This window comes from Delphinus delphis, chromosome 1, assembly GCF_949987515.2.
Source record: "Delphinus delphis chromosome 1, mDelDel1.2, whole genome shotgun sequence".
Lineage (NCBI taxonomy): Eukaryota > Metazoa > Chordata > Mammalia > Artiodactyla > Delphinidae > Delphinus > Delphinus delphis.
In genome coordinates this window covers 172,220,569-172,238,485 of record NC_082683.1, presented here as the reverse complement: position 1 = coordinate 172,238,485, position 17,917 = coordinate 172,220,569, and positions in this window count along the sequence as shown.

Sequence of the window (17,917 nt, the reverse complement as noted above, 5' to 3'; positions counted from 1 at the left end):
CAGAGAGCTTCATTCCAATCTTTCTTTTTATTAGTACTTGAAAACTTCCAATAAATGTTCTATTTTGTAATTGTATAATAGGATGGTGATAATATTTTCAATAATCTCTCAAAATAAAAATTTAAATACTTCTTCAAATTCATGAAGTATTCTACCAGGCACTTTTATTAAAATAAAATATCTGTTTTTTCTCAAGAAAAATTGTTTAAATCATTATAAGGATGATTAAATAACAAGTATTTGTAGAAACTGCATGTTAGAACGACTATTCTGTTTTTTTTGTTTTTCTTCTATAAAGATATATTTAGTTTGGATTATAATTCTTAGCAATATAGTGAATTTCCATGACCCCAAAAGAGGGTGAGCTAATATTGACAGCTGGCTTCCTTCATGAACACTTTGAGAAATCCACGGGAAGAATGAAAATGGGTCGTTCTTGTAGGTGAGGGAGAATTTTTCAGAACAAGATGTGGAAACTCACTGGTTAACTAGTGCTCATTCTAATCTACTGAGCTACAGAGCACAAGGATGAAGTGATTGCAATGGAAACACCATGCTTTTTAAAAACTTATCGTTACTTTGTGGAGGTATAAATCTTCGCTCTTTGCCTTGAGGAGATCCCTCACCTCCCACACCACTGCCCCTTCAGCTCTTCTAGAAGGCACAAACTGGGTCTGAGGACCAATTTCTCCTCTTTGTACATTTTGAGAAACAATTTATGATTGTAACTGCAACAGACGGAGAAAAAAATCTGAAAAACCAGACGAAGCAGATGGAATAAACAAAAATAATTATTTTCAATGTATCATGTAATATCAGAAAACGTGACCATGAATTACTTATGAACTAAAATTCAAAAAAGGCTAACAAAGCTCAGACCATGATTTCTGATCACATGACAATTTGAAAATAAAAATCAGAGGATAATTATAAATATTCATGTCTGAAAATGAGAAAATTCAAAATTAGTACAAAGTGAATTTAAAAAAATAAAACTTGGATAGAAAGAAATATAAATATGTATCAAAACCTTTGTACATCCTCAAACCCCAGGCACTGATGGCTTTACAGTGAACTTTAATGTATTCTCCTGTGAAAACAGCCCTGACCATATACAAGTTTTCTAAAAATAGAAAGATATAAAAGGCTAATACACTCACTTTATTAGGATACTGTAACTAACTAAAATATAATTAGAGCAGGAATGCCAGGATAATTTAGCCAAGAAAGAAAAGAAACAAAAAGAGAAAAAATACACTCACTTTCCATGTGATTTAACACATCAATGACCTTAAAGAGAAAACTGATATGGTAAGCTTAAAAAAAGAGAATGAGAAAATCATCTGGAAAAGTTCAACATCTATGTCTTATAAAAATTCTTGGAAGCCAACACTAAAAATAAACTTTCTTAACTTCATAAAATTGCACAGCAAAAAATCTACAATTATTTTCTACTTACTGAGAAAATTTGGGGTATGCTTGCCTCATTACATGACCATATTAAGATTCCCTTGTCACCACCATCACCATACTTGTCATTATGTTCCAGCACAGTTCTAATACCCTGATCAATACAATATGACAGGAAATAAATTAAATGGATAATTTTAATAGTAAGGAAATAAAAGACATAACATATTTATTATTTGCAGATATATATTCTACTAGAACAACCAGTAGATTTTTCCCTTAAAGTTTTAATTGCATTTTTCTATCATTGAATAGAATGAAAAATTCTAAGTCACCCATATTAGCACCCTTACTACATGTAATTGTTTTATGTATATATATAAAACACTGTGTATATATATATATATACATGCACATATATGTGTATATTTATGTACATATAATTTTGCACCGATATGTATTTAATATTACCAGCAGCATTTTCCTTATATTGTATTCACAATAGTTATTTTAGTTTTTTATTTAAAAAAAATGTTTTCCTCCAGTTTTTTTTTGAGATGTAATTGCTATACAGCACTGTATATATGTAAGGTGTACAGCATAATGATTTGACTTACATACATCATGAAATGATGACCACAGTAAGTTTAGTGAAACTTTACCACCTCATATATATACAAGATAAAAGAAAAACAAACAATTTTTTTTTCTTGTGATAATTTTTAGGATTTACTCTCTTAACTTTTGGAGATAAGATACAGCAGAGTTAGTTATGTTAATCATGTTGCCCTTTACATCCCTAGTACCATACAAAGATAGTATATTATTCTTGACTATATTCCCCCTGCTGTACATTTCTTCCCCATGTCTCATATTTTGCAACTGGACTTTGTACCTCTTAATTTCCTTTGACTATTTCACTCATCCTTTTATCCCCTTCCACCTGTTTGTTTTCTGTATCTATGACACTGTTTCTGTTTTATGTTTGTTCATTTGTCTTGTTTTTTAGATTTCAGGTGAAATCACACAGTATTTGTCTTTCTCTGTCTGACTTATTACACATAGCATAATACCATCTAGGTCTCATTTCCTACAGCCCTTTGGCTCTCCCATTAGCAAGCCCCACCAGCCTTCAAATTCAGAAGTTCTGGGGGCTTGTTTTCCCAGTGTAAGTCCCCTGGGTTGGAGAGCCTGATGTGAGGCTTGGACAGCTTTGCTCCTTAAGAAGAACTTCGGCAGTTAGGATTATCCCCTTGTTTGTGGGTCGGAGGTGTGGGTCTTGACTATAAAGCATCTCTGCCTCTTTTACCTGGCTTGTTGTAGCTCCTTTTTTATATGTTTAGCTGTGGAAAATCTTCTCTGCTGGTCTTCAAGTTGTTCCCATCAATAGTTGCTCTGTAAATAGTTGTAATGATGTACCCGCGGGAGGGAGGGAGCTCAGGGTCTTCCTACTCTGCCATCTTGGCCACATTCCATAAAAAACAAGTGTATTTAACAGAAAAGTTCTATAGCTTCAATCCTCAAAGAAAGAATCAGAAGAGAGCCTGGAATGTATAAATGAGAGAATAAGCAAAAGTCTATTTTTTCTTTTGAAAACTGAAGAAGCTTGAAGAAGATGGGAGTGGAAATAGTTTTTGTAGAGACTGAGCCTGAGTTGATGAGAAAAACATAGAAACATAATAAAACTGTAATATTGAAGCTTAGGTTGATGGTATTGTCTGGGGATTTTTGGTGAAACAAATATTTTAGTTGTGTGATTTTTTTTCTAACTGCTAATGGTAACCAGCGGGTCTAACGGTGATCAGGCTAATGGTGGGCATACATATTGGAAGATTTGCTAAGGGAATACAAGGAAAGGCTAAAGGACATGGTAGTTTGGTAGTTTGACAAAGGGTTATTTTAAAAAGTGAATCAAGAAATTTATGCTGGATAAAGAGAAAAAATACAGCAGAAATAAATTCCCAAAATAGTATATCTAAGCACATTATTTTCAAATTATAGAAAATCAAAGATAAAGAAAAATCCCTAAAAAAAGCCAGGAGTCAGGGGGAGAAACACCTTACTTACAGAGGAACAAAGGTAAAAATTACTTACAGCTTATCTTCAGAAAAACGTGCAAGCAAGAACAGAATAGAGTGAAATATTTAAAGTGTTGAGAAAAAAACCCCACCATATATGAGACCCAATTCATAGGGGAAAAGGAAATAAATTAATGGCCTAGAGGTTCTGATAATTTTGGCTAAAAGGTTTAGTGGAAATAATAATTTCTTTCACTGGAAGAAATGAGAAGTTGTGTTTGGAATGTGAGTGGTGAAAACTTAATAATCTAAACTCAATAATATTCTGAAGAAATAGAAATCTAAGTCAAGAATTTTAAATCCATGCCAACTATGAGAACAGTTGCTGACCTGCAGAAGTTGTTATGGGCTATTGTATACAACATTCATCAACTGAGAACATGCAGTAGCTGAGCTTAAGGACTATGATAAAATAATATGTCTTTATCCTTTAGAAGTCCTTGAATGGAAAACCATAATGACAAGATGAAATAATTTCACACAGGTTGTAAGGAATGGGAAAAATCAAATATATTGTTGATGAATGTGAATTGCCTCAGATAGGACTTTTTATATATGTCTTGGTACTTACTAACATGGAGCTCCTTTGGCTGTATTAAATGTTATCTCCAAGCAAAAGATGTACTACATTTAAGATATGCATATGTTCTTTATATAACTTTACAGAAATAATCATTGTAATATGGTCATTTCATATTCCTACAGGATATAGTTCCCAAAAGAGCTCCATTTTGCATGTCATACTCATAACCTTTTACATTAAAACCTGCTTTTGCTAGGTGATTAGATGTGATCTGAGATGCTATATCAGAGCCAATGCAAGCTATCATAATTTTAAGGGAGAAGCTCACATTATGATATTATAGCCCCTATAAAACACATTTCTGTTTCTATTCTTTTCATTAAACATAATTCCTGAAAAATTGTAGAATTACCAAAAGAATTACAACTTACTTTTCAAAGAATATACCTTGTATGATACAATAACATGCTATGAACCTTTTGTGTTAATTACCTTAAAAATCTGAATTGAGGCATTCACCCTCTCTTCAAAGGATGCACAATTTCTTTATAGGTTTTCTTTTTTTAACTTTCTATAATCAAATTTACTTTCTCTGGCTTTTTCTCCTTCCCTTTACATGGATAACTTTTTTTTCAAGTTAGCCTCTGAATTAATTATTGAATGAAAGGAAGTGTTTTTTAAAAGAGATTTTCTAAATTCTTTCTCTTACAAATACCTTACCACTGTTCCAACATGGCTTGAATGCAGATAGAAAATGGAAAATGCTGTTTACCCTCACAGGGGGCAGTCATTGATTTAGTGTAATTGTTACCACATGCTCTCAACTAGAAGGACAAATACATAAGCAGGACATAGTTCTTTTTTAATGATTTGTCTGTGCTCCGTTATTTGAAAAGTGGATTGCTTCATATTGAATTCAATGGCATACACTGTTAATGGCCTGCATTGTTTTCTTTTATTTAGAAACACAACCTACATCTTTGTGGGCAGCAATAAACTAAGTTAAAATGAAATAAAACAAAATAACGGGGAGAGTGAGTAACATATTTTATTCTTCCTTTCAAGTGTTTTATGGGTTGGTAATGACATTTGAGCTGCCTTTCAGTGGAACTTCTAAGAAAGCCCCTTAAGTGGGGTTTCCTGGGCAAGTCCCCTTTAATCCCTCCCTTTACTCTTTGATAACAGAGCTAATGGAAGGGATGCTGGAGAAGAGTTAAAGAAGAGCTGGATCAATGAAACTTCTGACACCTTGGACTGCCTAATTTCGTACCTTTCTTTCTTCCTTGAAAAAGCATATTTGTAAACTTCTATTTGTCACTATATTTTGGATGTTCTTACATGAAGCGGAATGGAATCCTACATGAAACAGTCTAAATAAGATAATTTCAGAAATAAGCAAGAAAATTTTTAAGGCCTATTTGTGAGAAAAAATTCCAAATTTTGAATATAACATGGACAATCAGAAAACCATAAAATGTAAAGCAAGTAAGGTTATCAAACTAAAAAATCTCAGGTCTTATAAAGTATCATATTTAATAACATAGATCACACCATGACTGTTTAAAAACACTTTTTGAAGATATATATATATATATATATATATATATATATATATATATATTTTTTTTTTTTTTTTTTTTTTTTTTTTTTTTTTGCGGTATGCAGGGCTCTCACTGTTGTGGCCTCTCCCGTTGCGGAGCACAGGCTCCGGACGCGCAGGCTCAGCGGCCATGGCTCACGGGCCCAGCCGCTTCGCGGCATGTGGGATCTTCCCAGACCGGGGCACGAACCCGTGTCCCCTGCATTGGCAGGCGGACTCTCAACCACTGCGCCACCAGGGAAGCCCCAATTTATATATTTTTAAATGCCAATTATTACATGAAGCTAGAGATGGTTAATAACAGAATATTGGAGGCAGTAAAAAAAAAAAAAAGAATCTAAACAAATTTTTGAGCAAAAATACCAACAATATCTGCTTTTTTGGGTCATGATAATAATAGCTTCAGTATCAAGACATGTCCAGCCTCTGTAGCTGCCAGGATTCGAGGTAGAGGGCATGATGCACTTTGGCTTCCAGAGACAAATTTGGTCCCAATGGTGACCAGTAAAAACCATCATAACTACTCTATTGTCATGCCTACTCTATTGGACATAAAAATTTATGACATATTAAGGAGCAGAGGGAAAGAAGAATAGAACCCCTTCTAATTTGGACAAGGAGGGCTTGGAATTGTTATACTTTAGAATATTCATGCAAAATAAAACTGAACAAAAATGAAACTAAATATATAGATTAACTTTTTACCCACACCTGCTGTTGAGTGACCTGCCAAGAAATAGGAGAAGAAAAAAAAAGAAATAGTTAAGAAAAAAAACTCTCCTGTGCTTCCCTGGTGGCGCAGTGGTTGGCAGTCCGCCTGCCGATGCGGGGGACACGGGTTCGTGCCGTGGTCCGGGAAGATCCCACATGCTGCGGAGCGGCTGGGCCCGTGGGCCATGGCCGCTGAGCCTGCGCGTCCGGAGCCTGTGCTCCGCAGCGAGGTGGGGGGGCCGCAGCAGTGAGAGGCCCGCGTACCATAAAAAAAAAAACCTCTCCTATTCTCAAGCACTCAAATGCTAAAGTACTTAAAATAGATTTATTGTATTATTTTTATACTTGCAGCATGCAGTGTCTCATTAACTCATCTAATTAGCATCTTCTACTAATGAGGTCTAGATTAGGGACTTTCTTTTTATATGAACCAATTAGTTTTCATTTCTAACATGGACTGTTTCACTGAAACTGTATCTGGGCATTTTGAAAATTCTTATAATCACCAATGGGTATGTACTGATGTATCAAAGTATCATGCTGTACACTCTAAATATATACAATTTTTACTGTCAATTACATCTCAATAAACTTGGAAAAATGTGTAACTCTATTGGTAGCTACTATTTATCACAACGAACTATTATATTTTATCATGATAAAAAGATATACAAATATTTTAATTATATTCAAATCATGATTACAGATACGAAGCATATGATACTTTAATGGAATATTTAGCTCAATAATGCAAAAAGAATATGTTTCTACATATTCTTCATCCATTACAAAACATTCATATAGTTCTTAATTCCTCCTTTATAAATAAATCACGTTTGTTGTTACATTTGTATAAATAGATACATACAATTGAAATCATTTTGTATGAGTATTTATAGATTATTATTATTATTATTATTATTATTATAGCTTGAGTACTCCTCTATCTTTACCCCAGGAACCACATTCTATCTATAGCTTTACTGACCCATGAGAGAGGAAAAAAAACACAGCAGCTTTTTAAAGTTTCTATTATCGTATGGTTTGTTAAAAAAGGTTATATGGCCAAGCCTGTCGCCAATATTTCAGCTAAATATTCTGCATAGAAGAGCACAAAAATTTTGGGAACAATAATGCAATCTAGCTCATTTAGTGGATACATTTTAAAATCCTCAGCTAAATGTTAAACATCTTATTCAAATTGCCTGGGTTATTTATTACTTTCCCCAAACATATATCTATGTAAAGCTATAATAAAACTTAAGTTTCCATTCCATTGATAACTAAAGCAATGGCATCAGACTTTTAACGTACAATTGTTAATACGTTTGGGGTTATGCTTATTCGATTATGTGAGATCATGGTGCGCCTCTGTATTAATCTGCTCAGGCTGCCATAACAAAATACCATATACCAAGTGACTTAAACAACAGACGTTTTATTTTTCACAGTTCAGGAAGTAGGAAGTCAGAGATCAGGGTGCCAGTATTGTCAGTTTCTGATGAGGTCTCTCTTTCTGGCTGGTTAGCAGCAACTATCTCCTAGTATACATGGAGGGAGAACAAGCCCTCTAATATTTCTTCCTATAAAGGCACTAATCCCATTAGACCAGAGCCCCACCTGCAAGACCCAAATTATCTCCCAAAGGCCTCCAAGTACCATCACATTGAAGGTTAGGCTTAAACATATGAATCTGAGGGGGGACACAAATACTCAGCCCATAAGAGCCTGCAACTTCTAATTCCATGCCTCCTTTTCCTTTTTGCTGCTTACTGTTTAAATCTTATTGTTGTAAGAAAATTCTATCTGAGTAGATGTCTCCGTTTGATGCTTTTGAAGTACTGATTTATTTTGAAGTCTTTATAATCGTAGTCTTCATTTTGATGTATTTGTGTCTGTGCATTGTTGCCCAGGAGCCATACCTGCTCTCAGTTCTCATTATGAGGACTCAACACTATTGTCAATGCTCTGGATTTCACCTCATTTGTGAAAGAAGTTGTGCTCTCTCCCTTAAAATATGGAGATGAGCCTAGATTATACAGGTGTGCCCAATGTAATCAGAAGGGTGCTTAAAAGTTCAGGAAGAAGACAGGAGAGAAAGTCAGAGGAAGATGTAACTATGGCAGAAAATCACAGAAAGAGGCAAAGTTGCTGCCTTTGAGATAAAGGAAGGGGCCCGCGATGCCTGGAATGTTGGGAGGCTTTAAAGGCTGGAAAGAACAAGAAAATGGATTCTTCCCTCCAGTGTCCAGAAAGGAACTCAGCCCTGCTGACACCTCAATTTTAGCTCAATGAAGCCTGTGTTGGACTTCTACTCTATGCAAGTATAAGATAATAAATATGTGTTATTTAAGCCACTGTGGTAATTGGTTACAGTAGTTATAAAAAACAAATACAAGTTTTCAGAAGGAAAAAATACAGCATTTCATATCTAGTTTTGGACACTTAGAATACTTCTAAACCTGTGAATAACAGGTTACACTAATAAATTGTAATGTGTCCTATCACACCTACAGTGACAATAAACAGGAATTAATTCCATGTATAGGTGAAAATTGCATTTGGGAAATTATAACCAAAACAGTATGTACTAAATAAAAGTGTTCAAGCTAATTTTTTTTGTCAATATCTTAGAAATTACTACTTTCTTGGATAATATTGAATATTATTTGCTGAGAGTGGGGAATGGAATGTCAAGTTAGTGCAGACAAGACAGTGATCAAATTATATCTATTAGAGGTGGATGGACCTAGAGTCTGTCATACAGAGTGGAGTAAGTCAGAAAGAGAAAAACAAATACCATATGCTAATACATATATATGGAATCTAAGAAAAAAAAAATGGTCATGAAGAACCTAGGGGCAGGATGGGAATAAAGGCGCAGACCTACTAGAGAATGGACTTGAGGGGAGAGGGAAGGGTAAGCTGGGATGAAGTGAGAGAGTGGCATGGACATATATACACTACCAAATGTAAAATAGATAGCTAGTGGGAAGCAGCCACGTAGCACAGGGAGATCAGCTCGGTGCTTTGTGACCACCTAGAGGGGTGGGATAGGGAGGGTGGAAGGGAGGGAGACACAAGAGGGTAGAGATATGGGGATATACGTATATGTATACCTGATTCACTTTGTTATTAAAAAATTATATCTATTAATACTTTTATGGAATTAATGAATTTTGGTCATTATTTTCATGAAATACTTAGTAAGTAAAAACATTTTCACACTGTTATGAAACCACGGGAAACTACAGTTTAAAAGTGCAAAAGATTAATTTCATCCTTGAAAAGATAAAGTAGAAAATAACAGAGACATTCTATAAAATTATAGGTAACATTTAACTTGCTACAAAGAAGAAACAAAAAGAATGTAAGCCAAGATTAGCATGAAGCATAATTGGTATGGATAAAAAAGAGTCATAAAAATAAATTCAATAATCCTTAAAACAGAGATCATGGGACAATTTCACTATTGCACTCCTTTATTTTAAAATAATAAATTATAATAACTGTAAACATTTTAAAAGAGAAACTATGTAACAAACCACCAACAATTACCCAGAGTTAAGGAGAAAGATTTAATCATATTTATTCATCTACCTTTTAAAAATTTTTCTAATGTACATTAAAATAAGTCTCAGATATCAAAGTCATTTCACCCTTACAAACTTAATAAGCATATCTGATAAATATAGATACTGTTTTATAAAATCACAATCCACATTCACAAATACAAAAATAATGACTCTGATATCAACTAATGACTCCAAAATAAAATTTCCCTATTCATCTACCAAATTCATATTTTTAGTTTTTTAATTTAAATTACAATTCAAATGAGTGCCACACATAAATTTTGCTATTATGTCTCTTAAGTCCCCTTTAATTTAGAGCTAATGCATCCCAATTTTAATACGTTATTAATTAATAAAATGGATGCACGTTATCTTGCAGAATGTCTTAAATTCTTTGTTTCTTTTGCTTCCTTGTGCTGTCATTAATTGGTTCTCCCCCCCACCACTTTGTTTGGTAAATGAAAGCTAGCTCTAGAAGCTTGATTAAGCTCAAATGCTATTAGATGCTCCACATTACATCATATCAATGACACAAGGTCTAGTTATTGGACATTTAATGAAGTTAAGATTGATCTGTGGCTCATATGGCGATATTATAGTTCCTCCATTAGAAAGATCTCCTAAAGTATTTCTATACTAGTTTTATAAATTGCTGACTCTTCCCTGAATCACAGATTCCACTAAAGAATTATTCCTTTCACAATTGTTAGCTAAAACTCCGTTTATAAAGAGAATTTCTCATCAACTAGGGCAACTGCCCTGAAATAGATTTCATACAAAGATTGAATAAATTGTTAATTCTTTTATTTTGCTTGACAATATTCAGGGCAAGGAATTTTTGCCTCAGATATTATCAGTAGTGTCCAATCTTACCCTTTTTGTTTTGGTGGGGGGGTGGTGGTGAAGGTATGGTAGATTGCTTTATTGATCTCATTAATTTCTCTTTCTCCTACAAGAAAAATGTAAATATACACCATTTGCTAATTGATTTACAGTGTCTCCCAGTATACAACATATATTTTCCCCTCAATAACAAACTTGGCTCTGTAACTTATTTTGGTCACTGAATGTATGAAAACTTTACTGTCCAAATAGAACTTTATTATCATATGAATTAGCTGAATCTCTTGTGTTACTATCTTCTATAATGACATAAGTATGTCATATAGGGGCTACACCTTCTTCCTCAGCTCTAAAACGTGAAGACATTTGAAGCAGAGCCCAGCAAAGCCCACCTGAGCTGAAATGAGCTGCACAGATTTCCTCTCTACCAGCCTCAGCCAATCCACAGGCACACAGCCAGACACATCAACCACTAGTTCGGGAGAGTGACCCACCCATATAGGGTTAGTTTATAGACCACTGTATTAGGAAACCTATTTATGCCTATCCCTTTGAGAGCAAATGTCTGGGGCATGACTTCAAGAAGCTAACTTCAGTGAATCAAGATGGTAGTGTGGGAAGCCACAGAGTTCACGTCTCCCCACAACTAGGGCTCCTGCTGGATGATGGCGGGGGACCCCGATGCCAAAGGACACAGGAAGAACCCCCAAGTGAACCGGTAGGATGTGGGGGAACTGAGAGGGGAGGAGAAGTGGAGGCCAGACAGGACCAGTGCCCCTGAGGGGTGGCTGGGCAGGGAGGGTTTCCATGCCTGGAGGGACCCTCAGGGGCTCAGATCAGGGGGAGCGGGTCCAGCGTTTCCCCTGCCCAATGGACCAGGGAAGTCTGCCCAGCTCTCAGGCCAGGTCCTACGCCCTCAGAGGTCCCCTCCAGGCTGCGTTCGTACTAGGCAGTAGGAGGGAGGCCAGGGTAGAACAGGAGAGGCAGGCGGGGGGGGGCCCTCCAGGAGCAGGAGAGGTGCAGAGGGTGTTTGCTCCACCCACTTGGGCACAGGGACCCTGCTGGACTCCCAGGTGGGGTCCACCACCCTCTGGGCCCCTTCTGTCCTGTTGAGCCTAAGCTCCATCCCACACAAACCCCCGGTCTTTGCCAGCCTTGTGGGTCATAAGCATAGGCCCTGCCCCACCCAAACCTCACCCTGCTTAGGCCCTGCCCTCCGCAGGCAAGGGCTTTTCCTCCGTTTTTTTTTCTCCTCCTCTTTTTTACTATTGTGGTTCTGTTTTACCTTCCAGTTGTTGTTTCATCTATATTTATATTTTTTCTAACATAGCTGTTAATTTCCTAGTCTAATCTTATTTTTTACTTTGTTATTGTTCTGTTTTTATTTTATTTATTTATTTTTTGATGCTCTGTGCAGCTTGCAGGATCTTGGTTCATGAGCTGGGGGGTCCGGCCGAAGCTGCTGCAGTGGGAGCTCCAAGTTCAAACCACTGGACTTACTTCTAGAGAAGCTCAGACTCCAGGGAATAGTCATCGGAGTGAGGTCTCACGGAAGTCCTCACCTCAGCACCAAGACCCAGCTCTAACCAACAGCCTACAAACTGCAGTGTTGGAAGCCTCAGGCCAAACAACCAGTAAGACAAGAACACAACCCATTCATTAGAAAAAGGAAAAAGAAAAAATGAGATGGCAAAAAAATATGTTGCAGATGAAGGAGCAAGGTAAAACCCTACAAGACCAAATAAATAAAGAGGAAGTAGGCAATCTACCTGAAAAAGAATTCAGAGTAATGATAGTAAAGCTGATCCAGAATCTCGGAAATGGAATGGAGGCACAGATTGAGAAAATACAAGAAATATTTAACAAAGATCTAGAAGAACTAAAGAACAAACAAACAGAGATGAACAACACAATAACTGAAATGAAAAATACATTAGAAGGAATCAATAACAGAATAACTGAGGCAGAACAAATAAGTGAGCTGGAAGACAAAAAGGTGGAAATAACTGCTGAGGAGCAGAATAAAGAAAAAAGAATAAAAAGAATTGAAGGCAATCTCAGAGACCTCTGGGACAACACTAAATGCACCAACATTTGAATTATAGGGGTCCCAGAAGAAAAAGGGAAAAAGAAAGGGTCTGAGAAAATACAGAGATTAGAGTGGAAAACTTCCCTAACATGGGAAAGGAAATAGTCACCCAAGTCCAGGAAGCACAGAGAGTCCCGACAGGATAAATCCTTGAAGAAACACACCAAGACACATATTAATCAAACTAACAAAAATTAAATTCAAAGAAAAAATATTAAAAGCAGCAAGGGAAAAACAAAAAATAACATACAATGGAATCCCCATAAAGTTATCAGCTGATTTTTCAGCAGAAACTCTGCAGGCCAGATGGGAGTGGCAGGATATACTTAAAGTGATGAAAGAGAAAAACCTACAACCAAGATTACCCAGCAAGGATCTTATTCAGATTCGATGGAGAAATCAAAAGCTTTTCAGACAAGCAAAAGCTAAGAGAATTCAGCACCACCAAACCAGCTCTACAACAAATGCTAAAAAAAACTTCTCTAGGCGGAAAACACAAGAGAAGAAAAAGACCCACAAAAATAAACCCAAAACAATTAAGAAAATGGTAATAGGAATATACACATCAATATTACTTTGAATGTCAATGAGTTAAATGCCCCAACCAAAAGACACAGACTGGTTGAATGGATACAAAAACAAGACCCATATATATGGTGTCTACAAGAGACCCACTTCAGACCTAGGGACACATACAGATGGAAAGTGAAGGGACGGGAAAAGATATTCCATGCAAATCAAAATCAAAAGAAAGCAGGAGTAGCAATACACATATCAGATAAAATAGACTTTAAAACAAAGACTGTTACAAGATATAAGGAAGGACACTACATAATGATCAAGGGATCAATCCAAGAAGAAGATATAACAATTATAAATGTTTATGCATCCAACACAGGAGCACCTCAATACATAAGGAAAATGCTAACAACAGTGAAAGGGGAAATTGACATAACACAATAATAGTAGTGGACTTAGTGGACTTTAACACCCCACTTACACCAATGGAGAGATCATCCAAACAGAAAATAAATAAGGAAACACAAGATTGAAATGACACAATAGAACGAATAGATTTTATTGATATTTATAGAACATTCTACCTGAGAGTGGCAGAATACACTTTTTTCTCAAGTGCACATGGAACAGTCTACAGGATAGATCACACCTTGGGTCACAAATCAAGCCTCAGAATATTTAAGAAAATGGAAATCGTATCAATCATCTTTTCCTACCACAATGGTATGAGATTAGAAATAAATTACAGGAAAAAAACTGTAAAAAACACAAATGCATGGAGCTAAACAGTGCGCTACTAAATAACCAAGAGATCACTGCAAGAAATCAAAGAAGAAATAAAAAAATACATAGACACAAATGACAAGGAAAACACAATGACCCAAAACCTGTGGGACAGAGCAAAAGCAGTTCTAAGAGGGAAGTTTATAAGCAATTCAATCTCACCTCAAGTAACAAGAAAAATCTCAAATAAACAATCTAACCCTACACCTAAAGCAACTAGAGAAAGAAGAACAAAGAAAACCCAAAGTCAGTAGAAGGAAAGAAATCATAAAGATCAGAGCAGAAATAAATGAAATAGAAACAAAGAAACCAATATCAAAGATCAATAAAACTAAAAGTTGCTTCTTGAAAAGATAAACAAAATTGATAAACCCTTAGCCAGACTCATCAAGAAAAAAAGGGAGAGGACCCAAATCAGTAAAATTAGAAATAAAAAGGAGGAAATCACAACTGACACCACAGAAAGGATTATAAGAGACTACTACAAACAACTATATGTCAATAAAGTGGACAACCATGAAGTAATGGACAAATTCTTGGAAAGTTACAATTTTCCAAGACTGAACCAAGAAGAATTAGAAAATATAAACAGATGAATCACAAGTAATCTAATTGAAACTGTGATTAAAAATCTTCCAACAAACAAAAGTCCAGGACCGGATGGCTTCACAGGTGAATTCTATCAAACATTTAGAGAAGAGCTAATACCCATCCTTCTCAAACTCTTCCAAAAAATTGCAGAGGGAGGAACACTCCCAAATTCACAGAGCCACCCTCACCCTGATACCAAAACCAGAAAAAGATATCACAAAAAAAGAAAATTATAGCGCAATACCACTGATGAACACAGATGCAAAGTCCTAAACAAAATACTAGCAAACAGAATCCAACAATACATTAAAAGGATCATACACCATGATCAATTGAGATTTAGCCCAGGGATGCAAGGATTCTTCAATATACACAAATGAATGTGATACAAAATATTAACAAATTAAGGAATAAAAAACACATGATCATCTCAATAGATGCAGAAAAAGCTTTTGACAAAATTTAACACCCATTTATGATAAAAACTCTCCCAGAAAATGGGCATAGAGGGAAACTACCTCAACATAATTACCTACCATAAATGACAAACCCACAGCGAACATCATACTCAATGGTGAAAAACTGAAAGCATTTCCACTAAGATCAGGAACAAGACAAGGATGTCCACTCTCACCACTATTATTCAATATAGTTTTGGAAGTCCTAGTCACGGCAATCAGAGAATAAAAAGAAATAAAAGGAATACAAAGTGGAAAAAAGAAGTAAAACTGTCACTGTTTGCAGATGACATGATACTATATATAGAGAATGCTAAAGATGAGACCAGAAAACTACTAGAACTAATCAGTGAATTTGGTAAGGTTGCAGGATACAAAATTAATGCACAGAAATTTCTTGCATTCCTATGCACTAAGAATGAAAAATCAGAAAGAGAAATTAAAGAGACACTCCCATTTACCATTGCAACAAAAAGTAAAAAATACCTAGGAATAAACCTACCTAAGGAGGTGAAAGACCTGTATGCAGAAAACTATAAGACACGGATGAAAGTTATTAAACATGATACAAACAGATGGAGAGACATACCATGTTCTTCATTGGAAGAATCAGCATTGTGAAAATGACTATACTACCCAAAGCAATCTACAGATTCAATGCAATCCCTATCAAACTACCAATGGCATTCTTCACAGATTAGAACAAAAAATTTTACAATTCATATGGAAACACAAAAAACCCGAATAGCCAAAGCAATCTTGAGAAAGAAAAATGGAGCTGGAGGAATCAGGCTCCCCGAGTTCAAACTATGCTACAAATCTATAGTAATCAAGACAGTATGGTACTGGCACAAAACAGAAATATAGAACAGTGGTACAGGATAGAAAGTTCAGAGATAAACTCATGCACATATGATCACCTAATTTACAACAAAGGAGGCAAGAACATACATGGAGAAAAGACAGCCTCTTCAATAAGTGGTGCTGGGAAAACTGGACAGCCACATGTAAAAGAGTGAAATTAGAACACTCTCAAATACCATACACAAAAATAAACTCAAAATGCATTAGAGACCTAAATGTAAGGTCAGACACTATAAAACTCTTAGAGGAAAACATAGGCAGAACACTCTATGGCATAAATCACAGCAAGATCCTTTTTGACCCATCTCCTAGAGAAAGGGAAATAAAAACAAAAATAAACAAATGGGACCTAATGAGACTTAAAAGCTTTTGCACAGCAAAGGTAACTGTAAACAAGATGAAAAGACAACCCTCAGAATGGGAGAAAATATTTGCAAATGAAACAATGGACAAAGGATTAATCTCCAAAATATACAAGCAGCTCATGCAGCTCAATATCAAAAAAACAAACAATTCAATTAAAAAATGGGCAGAAGACCTAAATAGACATTTCACCAAAGAAGAGATATAGATGGCCAAGAGGCACATAAAAAGATGCTCAACATCACTAATTATTAGAGCAATGCAAATCCAAACTACAATGAGGTATCACCTCACACCAGGCAGAATGGCCATTATCAAAAGAATCTAGAAGCAATAAATGCTGGAAAGGGTGTGGTAAAAAAGGAAACCTCCTGCACTGTTGGTGGAAATGTAAATTGATACAATCACTATGGAGGACAGTATGGAGGTTCCTTAAAAAACTAAAAATAGAACTACCATATGACCCAGCAATCCCACTCCTGGGCACATACCCAGAGAAAACCATAATTCAGAAAGAGTCATGTACCACAATGTTCATCGCAGCACTATTTACAATAGCCAGGACATGGAACCAACCTAAATGTCTATCAACAGATGAATGGATAAAGAAGATGTGGCACATATATACAATTGAATATTACTCAGCCATAAAAAGAAACGAAACTGAGTTTTTTGTAGTGAGGTGGATGGACCTAGAGTCTATCAAACAGAGTGAAGTAAGTCAGAAAGAGAAAAACAAATACCATATGCTAACACATATATATGGAATCAAAAAAAAAATGGTACTGATGAACCTAGTGGCAAGGCAGGAATAAAGATGTAGACATAGAGAATGGACTTGAAGACACAGGTGGTGGGAGGAGGAAGCTGGGGCAAAGTGAGAGTGGCATGGACTCTACACTACCAGATGTAAAATAGTTAGCTAGTGGGAAGCAGCCGCAGAGCACAGGGAGATCAGCTCGGTGCTTTGCGATGACCTAGAGGGGTGGGATAGGGAGGGTGGGATGGAGGCTCAAGAGGGAGGGGATATGGGGATACAGGTATGCATATGGCTGATTCACTTTGTTGTACAAGAGAAACTAACACGGTATTGTGAAGCAGTTATACTCCAATAATGATCTATTAAAAAAAAAAAAGCAGCTAACTTCATAGGCTACACTTTGGTTTTCCAAGTTTGCACTCTTTTCTTAGGTCTGGGTCACATGACTGGGTCTTGCTTTTTGTTTGCCAATAGATTTGCTCTGATTTATTATTAGCTATTATGACGTTTCCAAAACATAAGAATTTAAATTGATCCTCATTATAACAATGGAATCCAACAGTGTTTATTAATTACTGAGTGATGTGCCAGTATATTATTTGGAAATTTGTATGTGTTTGATCAATAACCAAAAAAGTTCGTATTACAACATTTCAGACTAGGGTCTTCAGAAAAATTTATTGGCATTTTGCCAATTATAAAATTTAACAAATTAAACTTTGACTTTGAAGTATGCTACAATGCTCATAG